Consider the following 8,528-nt stretch of genomic DNA (forward strand, 5'->3'; position numbering starts at 1 on the left):
TCCGACTCTCCGCGACCCCATGAATCACAGCACGCCAGGCCTCCCTGTCCATCACCAACTCCCAGAGTTCACTCAAACTCATGTCCACAGAGTGGGTGATGCCATCCAGCCATCTCATTCTCGGTCGTCCCCTTCTCCTCCCGCCCCCAACCTTTCCCAGCATCAGAGTCTTTTCCAGTGAGTCAACTCGTCGCATGAGGTGGCCAAAGTATTGCAGTTTCAGCTTTAGCATCAGTCCCTCCAATGAACATCCAGGATTGATCTCCTCTAGAATGGATTACATACCTAGAAAAAGAATCCGAGGATTTTCCCTCCTGTGTGTTTTCGTCTTGCTTCTTCATGGTCCATGATGCCAGCTGAGGTTGTCAGTACAATGAAACCAAACTGACGGGATGGGAGCAGGTTATTCTGCCATTTTTCTAGATCTTTGAGTTGCATGTCAAATCTGGGGCTGATCACTTCACACTTATTTAGCCTGCCTGTGAGGTTCACAACAATTTTCCCAGCCCTGTGATCATCAATGATTTCAAATTCACCAATGTAACCATGCTTCATCATCACTGTTAGAAACCTGACAATGACTTTGGAGCACGGCCTGATAAGGATCTGGCGTTTGCCTCTCTGTTTGGCATTGTTGATACTCTTGAGAGCATCAGCCAGGACATTCATGCGCACCATTCTGGCAGCGCGGAAAGATGGCGGAAAGAGGACGGGAGGGGCGAGCGAGAGGAATTATCCGCAAGCAGGTTCTTTACCACTGCACCAGCTGGCCTGTCAGTTTATTCAACATTTACTCAATAAACGTTCATTCCGTTCCGTTCCGTTCAGTCGCTCAGTCGTGTCCGACTCTTTGCGACCCCGTGGACTGTAGCCTACCAGGCTTCTCCATCCATGGGGTTCTCCAGGCAAGAATACTGGAGTGGGTTACCATTTCCTTCTCCAGGGGATCTTCCCACCCAGGGATCGAACCCGGGTCTCCCGCATTGGAGGCAGCCGCTTTAACCTCTGAGCCACCAGGGAAGCCCAAAACATTCATTAGATGCCTGCATATTATTGGCCAGATGCTGGTATAGGCACCAGGGGTAGGTCAGTAAACAAGATAGCCTAAATGCTAAGTGGGGAAAGGGAAGTTGGACATTACTAGGGCTGTCTGAGAAGTCTTTTGAATAAAATGCTGAAGAGGGTGAGCCGCTGAGTCAGGAAATGATCTGGAAGTTGTTGTTCCGTCATTAAGTCGTGTCTGACTCTTTGTGACCCCATGGACTGCAGCACGCCAGGCTTCCCTGTCCTTCACTATCTTCTGGAGCTTGCTCAAACTCATGTTCAATGAGTCGGTGCTGCTGTCCTACTGTCTCATCCTCTGTCGCCCCCTTCTCCTTCTGCCCTCAGTCTTTCCCAGCATCAGGGACTTTCCCAGTGAGTCGGCTCATCACATCAGGTGGCCAAAGTATTGGAGCTTCAGCATCAGTCCTTCCAATGAGTATTCAGGGTTGATTTCCTTTAGGCTTGACTGGTTTGATCTCCTTGTGGTCCAGGGGACTCTCAAGAGTCTTCTCCAACACCAGAGTTCGAAAGCATCAATTCTTTGGCGCTCAGCCTTCTTTATGGTCCAACTCTCACATCTTTACATGACTACTGGAAAAACCATAGCTTTGACTATATGGACCTTTGTCAGTAAAGTGATGTTTCTGCTTTTTTATATACTGTCTAGGTTTTTCATAACTTTTCTTCCATGGAGCAAGTGTCTTTTATTTTCGTGGCTGCATTTACCATCCTCAGTGATTTTGAAGCCCAAGAAAAGAAAATCTGCAACTGTTTCCACTTTTTCCCCATCTATTTGCCATGAAGTGATGGGACTGGATGCCATGATCTTAGTTTTTTGAATGTTGAGTTTTAAGCCAGCTTTTTCACTCTCGTCTTTCACCCTCATCAGCCAAGAAAACCACCAGTGCAATTCAAATGGAGTCTGATACATTCAGGGCCCACAGTGGCCCAGGTGGAGACGCAGTGCCCACTGATAGCTTGACGGCCTGTCAGTAAGAATCACCTTGGGTACTTGAAACTCAAGGTGAATGTTCCAATGTTCCTCATTCTCAGAAACTGGGGCCTTGGATCCTTTGTATCAGAATTTCCCTTGAATCAGAAACTGCTGTGAAGCCAGGATGGAAGATCTGAACCTGGGTTCCATGTGACTTATTTAACTTCACAGGGATAAGAGTCAGCATGACCAGTGTTTGTTCCTTCAAAGAGGCCCCAATGCTGGGGGCATTTCCTCTGGCATTTACACCAGTCACTTCTACAGATGATAAGAACTAGCTGCCCACTCTATTTTTCTTAATGGCTGAACTGATACCATCACTATAATTTGTTTCCAGGGCGTAGTGCCCAGCCCAGGGCCTGGGCAGGTTTGGCAGTCAGTAGACGAGTAAACCTGGTCTACTGATGTTATCACTTCCTGGGGCTTCTGGTGTACTGGGCTCTGTGCTAAGACCCTCACAGGGACTGTCTCACATAGTATGGAAGTTACCATAATTACCTCCACTTCACAGGTGAGGAAAGCTGCTAGGGAGGGAGTGACCTCCTGCCTAGCTGAGCATCTGTCTCTCAGTAGGACCCTGCCGCCCCCCATCCCCATTTCTGAGCAGATAGTTACTCAAGACATCAGTTTAGCCTGCATACCTCCTTCATCTCTGCATTGTAGTCCATGCAGATAGAAATTAAAAGAAAGCCAAAGTAGCAATACTTATATCAGACAAAATAGACTTCAAAATAAAGACTGTTACAAGAGACAAAGGATACCACATAATGATCAATATATGTGTAAATAAATATGCACCTAACAGAGGAGCACTTCAGTACATAAGGCAATAGAAGGATTTGGGGGGCAGAGAGAACCTGGAGTCATGGCCAAAATATTCAGTCAATGTGTAGCCCCAGTCTGCGAGGAAAACCACCCAAGTCCCTTGTTTTCCTTAGTCGATGTCTCTAACCTTAGAGTACTTAACAACAGTTGTTAAATTGTACCAAGTATGTAAGCAACACAAGATTTGGGAATTGAGCTTTAATTTTAAGTTACATGATTAAGTTCCTTATTTCAAGAAATAGACTGTTTTGAAGACAAAGTGCCAAATCGCCCTTACCATGCTCAGAGTGGGCTCTCAAGAACATCAGCCTCATTGACAAACCTGCTGGCCTCCACGCTGGCCAGTTGCCGGTTGAGGTGATGGGCACTAGGGTGCAATGGGGAGGAGGGGTTGCAGCCCAGGAGCTTGGTGGTGGAGGGGCCTGGGTGTGAACCCCATCTTGCCCTGTTTACTGACTGGATGATTTGATCTCTGTGACACCTGCGACAGCATAGATGAACCATAAAGACATTATACTAATGATGGATATCATTATATTCATTATAAGTGAAATAAACCCGTCACAAGAAGACAAATACTGTTTGATTCCATTTATATGAGTTACTTAGAGCAGACCTTCAAAGGGCCAGAAGATAGTATAGTGGTTGCCAGGGGCTGGGAAGTGGGGAGTTCATGTTTCATGTGTACAGAATTTCAGTTTTGCAAGATAGAAAGAGCTATAGAGAGGGACTTCCTGGCTGGTCCAATGGGTAAGCCTCTATGTTCCCAATGCAGGGGGCCTGGGTTCAATCTCTGGTCAGGGAACTAGATCCCACATGTCGAAACGAAAAATTGATCCTGTATGCTGCAACTAAGATCTGGTGTGGTCAAATAAATAAACATTTTTTTAAAAAGTTATGGAGATAGTTCCTGGTTTGATCCCGGGTTTCGGCACCAAAACACACACACACAACAACAGCAACAAAAACAAACTACAGAGCTAGAAAGTGGTGGTATTTGCACAACAATGTAAATGTATTGGGTTGCGTTGGGTTTCCATAATGGAAAAACCTGAACAAACTTTTTGACCAGCCCAATACTTAATGCCACTTAATGATGGTTAAAATGGTTAATTTTATAAGTACTTTATATATATTTTACCCCCCGGTTTTCATTCCAATCCCAAAAGAAGGGCAATGCCAAAGAATGTTCAAACTACTGCACGATTGCACTCATTTCACGTGCTAGCAAGGCAATGCTCAAAATCCTTCAAGGTAGGCTTCAACAGTATATGAATGGAGAATTTCCAGGTGTACGAGCTGGATTTAGAAAAGGCAGAGGAATCAGAGCTCAAACTGCCAACATCCGCTGGATCATAGTAAAGGCAAGAGACTTTTACTTATCCAGAAAAACATCTGCTTCATTGAGTAAGCTAAACCCTTTGACTGTGTATTAGAAGGGAAAGTTGCTCAGTCGTGTCCAACAGTTTGTGACCCCATGGACTATACAGCCCATGGAATTCTCCAGGCAAGAATACTGGAGTGGGTAGCCTTTCCCTTCTCCAGGGGAGGCTCACAACAAACTGTGGAGAATTCTTAAAGAGATGGGGATACCAGACCACCTTACCAGCCTCCTGAGAAACCTGTATGCAGGTCAAGAAGCAACAGTTAGAACCAGACATGGAACAACAGACTGGTTCAAAATTGGGAAAGGAGTACATCAAGTTTATATATTGTGACACTGGTTATTTAATTTATATGTAGAGTACATCATGTGAAATGCCAGGCTGGATGAATCGCAAGCTGGAATCAAGATTGCCAGGAGAAATATAAAAAACCTCATATATGCATATGATTCAACCCTAATGGCAGAAAGCAAAGAGGAACTAAAGAGCTGCTTGATGAAGGTGAAAGAGGAGAGTGAAAAAACTGGCTTAAAACTCCACATTCAAAAAACCAAGATCATGGCATCTAGTCCCATCATTTCATGGCCATAGATGGGGAAAAATGAAAACAGTGGCAGATTTTATTTTCTTGGGTTCCAAAATCACTGTGGATAGTGAAGGCATATTCATTCAATGTTACTTGTTCAATGAATGAACATCAATATCCAGATAACTTCAGTTTTCAAGATAGGAGATTTTTTACATTTCCCAGGTCACTCCCCCTGCCCCCCACTATTGTACCAAGAATGTTAGCTCATTAAGGCCCCACTTTGAGCTATAAGGACCTTACTTTCCCAGAGGAGCCAGGAACATGCCTCAGTTCAGTTCAGTTCAGTCGCTTAGTCGTGTCCAACTCTCTGCGACCCCATGAACCACAGCACGCCAGGCCTCCCTGTCCATCACCAACTCCCGAACTAGTTGATCTGATCATATGGACCACAGCCCTGTCTAACTCAGTGAAACTAAGCCATGCCGTGTGGGGCCACCCAAGACGGAAGGGTCATGGTGGAGAGGTCTGACGGAATGTGGTCCACTGGAGAAGGGAATGGCAAACCACTTCAGTATACTTGCCTTGAGAACCCCATGAACAGTATCAAAAGACAAAATGATAGGAACATGCCTAGCACACACAAATGTATCGTAACAATGAGCTGACATTTGCCTATTTCATCACGGTCATTAAATCAGCTTTTATATCTGTGATCACTTGTGAAATGGCCACAGCAGGTATTATTTTACCTGCTTTATAGATGTAGAAACTGAGGCCTCGGGTGTCCAGTCACTGGCCCAGCCTCCAACATCTGTCTATACATGACACGGCCTGCTGAACATTAGCTCTATTTGGCCACAGAATAAAAACAAATAAAACCCCGTTTCCACCACTGTATCATCATCTGATTTCCTCTGCAATATCCTGTCAGACACTGACTGATCCCCCTGCTTTGAGCACTTCATCAGGAGGCATGGGACTCATCTGGAGTTGGGCTGGATAAGCAGAGGGACCAATATTAGTCACTCCAAGAAGTTCTCCTCTGGGTGAAACTTGGCTAACCATGCAGTGAGGGCGGTGGAGGTTGACTAAGAGAGACAAGCATCAGGTGGGCGGTCTGGTGTGATGGATGGGGTGATGGGCTATCCTGGGGCCTTCTAGCCTCCTCAGGGTTCTGCAAAACAGCCCATGATAAAATTGACCCCCGTTGTCCAGCTCTCTTCTCGCTGACCCCAACCCTATCGGCACTTCCTGATCCCCTAGCAAATCAGAAGCCAGAAGAGCCCTAAGATGGCAAAATAGGCCGCTGAGTTCCTCCCGGGTAAACCAGCTGGGCAGGTCTGCTGGTGCCAGGGTGAAGGGTGGAGCCGCAAGTCAGCTCCAGCCCAGGAGCAGACCTAACTAATGTTGGGCCTATGAGAAGCTTCTGGGGAGAAGCCAGATACAGTCTCACCTGGTTTTGATCCAGGGCTGGCTCTTAGGGTCCAGTGGCTCTCTAGATGAGTTGGAAGATGGCCAGTTTGGAGGTAGCATTTGACTGGACGTCATTGCTGGTCATTAGAAGCAACTTGTCAACTATCCAGGAACACTCACCGGGGAGGTCAGATATCAAAAACACTTGGGGAGCTTGTTAAAAAAAAATACAGCCCTGTTCCAGGCCTGCCAGAGTGCAATCCCTGAGAAGTGGTTAGAGACCCAAATCTTTTTCTTTGAAATCCCTCTCAGGTAACTGTGACTCTCAGAGGTTTGGATATTATTGTTGTTCAGTCGCTAGGTTGTGTCCCACTGCTCGCGACCCCATGGACTGCAGCATGCCAGGCCTCGCTGTCCCTCTCCATCTCCCAGAGTCAGCCCAAGTTCACGTCCATTGAATTGGTGATGCCATCCGACCATCTCATCCCGCGTTGCCCTCTTCTTCTGCCTTCAGTCTTTCCCAGCATCAAGGTCTTTTCCAATGAGTTGGCAGTTTACATCAGGTGGCCAAACTACTGGAGCTTCGGCTTTAGTATCAGTCCTTCCAATGAGCATTCAGGGTTGATTTCCTTTAGGATTGACTGGTTTGGGGCTTCCCTGGTGGCTTCGCAGTAAAGAATATGCCTGCCAATGCAGGAGACAGGAGTTCAATCCCTGAGGCAGAAAGATCTCACATGCCACGGGCCAACTAAGCCTGTGTGCCATAACTGTTTAGCCTGTACCCCAGAGCCCAAGAAGGGCAACTATTGAGCCCATGTGCCCCAACTACTGAAGCCTGTGTGCTCTAGAACCTGTGCTCTGCAACAGGAGAAGCAAATGCAATCAGAAGCCTGTGCACCGCAACGAAAGCAGCCCCCGCTCACCACAACCAAAGAAGAGCTGGCATAGTAACGATGACTCAGTCAGCCAAAAATAACAAATAACTTAAAAAAAAAGATGGACTGGTTGGATCTCCTTCTAGTCCAAGGGACTCTTAAGAGTCTTACCCAGCACTAGAGTTTGAAAGCATCAATTCTTCAGCGCTCGGCTTTCTTTATAGTCCAACTCTCACATCCGTACATGACCACTGGAAAAACCATAGCTTTGACTAGACGAACCTTTGTTGGCAAAGCGATGATGTCTTTGCTTTTTAACCTCCTGTCTAGGTGGGTCATAGCTTTCCTACCAAAAAACAATCATCTTCTAATTTCATGACTGTGGTCACCATCCGTAGTGCGGTGATTTTAGAGCCCAAGAGGAGGAAATCTGTCACTGCTTCCACTTCTTCCCCTTCTCTGAGAAAGGAGCAAAACCTCCTCCTCAGAGGAGTCAGGACAGAGGGGCCAACGCCAAACTCAAGGCTGAGTGAGACTGTTCATTTTTGGTCACTGGCCTGACCTCTAGGTCAGATCTTTGGTCAGATACGTGTGTGTGTGCTGAGTTGCTTCAGTTGTGTATGACTTTTTACTACCCTATGGACTGTAGCCCACCAGGCTCCTCTGTCCATGGGATTCTCCAGGCAAGAATAATAGAGTGGGTTGCCATGCCCTTCTCCAGGGGATCTTCCTGACCCAGGGATTGAACTCATGTCTCTTAAGTCTCCTGCATTGGCAGGGAGGTTCTTTTCCACGAGCGCCACCTGGGAAGCACTTGGGCAGGTATAACCTTTTTTTTAAAAAAAAATTTTATTTGTTTATGGCTGTGCTGGGTCTATGTTGCTTTGCATGGTCTTTAGTTGTGGCGCGAGGGCGTCTCATTGCGGTGGTTTCTTTTGCTGTGGAGCACAGGCTCTAGGCCCACAGGCTTCAGTAGCTCTGACTCACAGGCCCTAGAACTCAGGCTTAGTAGTTGTGGCTCAGGGATCAAACCCATGTACCCTGCTTTGGCAGGCAGATTCTTATTCACTGCACCGCCAGGGAAGTCCCAAGTACAACTTTTAAGAAGCACAGCAGAGATCTGTGGCTAAAACCTTGGGCTTAAAAAGCTCAGAGTTCTGGATTCAAGTTCTGACTCCTTCTATTAATGCGTGACCTTTGGTGAGACTCGGCTGGGAGGCAGGACGGCCCACCATCAGCTAGGCTTTGGAGCCAGACAGTTTGGTTGCTTCTTGGATCTGTGACCTTGAGCAAGTTGCTCCACCCCTCGGAGCCTCAGTTTGGAAATGGGGACACTCTGCCTCCTGGTAGTCTGATTGGGAGGTGCTGGAGACGATGTTCTTATCTCCCAGCTGATCCAAAGGGTTTCAGAAATGTTAGGTTGTTACTGCCGTCAACCCTGCTCTGGGGGAACCTTCAGCTTC

The 8,528-nt window shown here is 46.8% G+C and overlaps 1 pseudogene; it reads right to left on the reverse strand.

The window, feature by feature from the left end:
• Positions 1-285: 285 nt before the first annotated feature.
• LOC148776070 (small ribosomal subunit protein uS8 pseudogene) lies at positions 286-973 on the reverse strand (annotated as a pseudogene).
• Positions 974-8,528: the final 7,555 nt, after the last annotated feature.

This window comes from Moschus berezovskii, chromosome 11 (assembly GCF_049115385.1).
Source record: "Moschus berezovskii isolate FMDL1 chromosome 11, NW_MosBer_1.0, whole genome shotgun sequence".
In the NCBI taxonomy this organism is placed as follows: Eukaryota; Metazoa; Chordata; class Mammalia; order Artiodactyla; family Moschidae; genus Moschus; species Moschus berezovskii.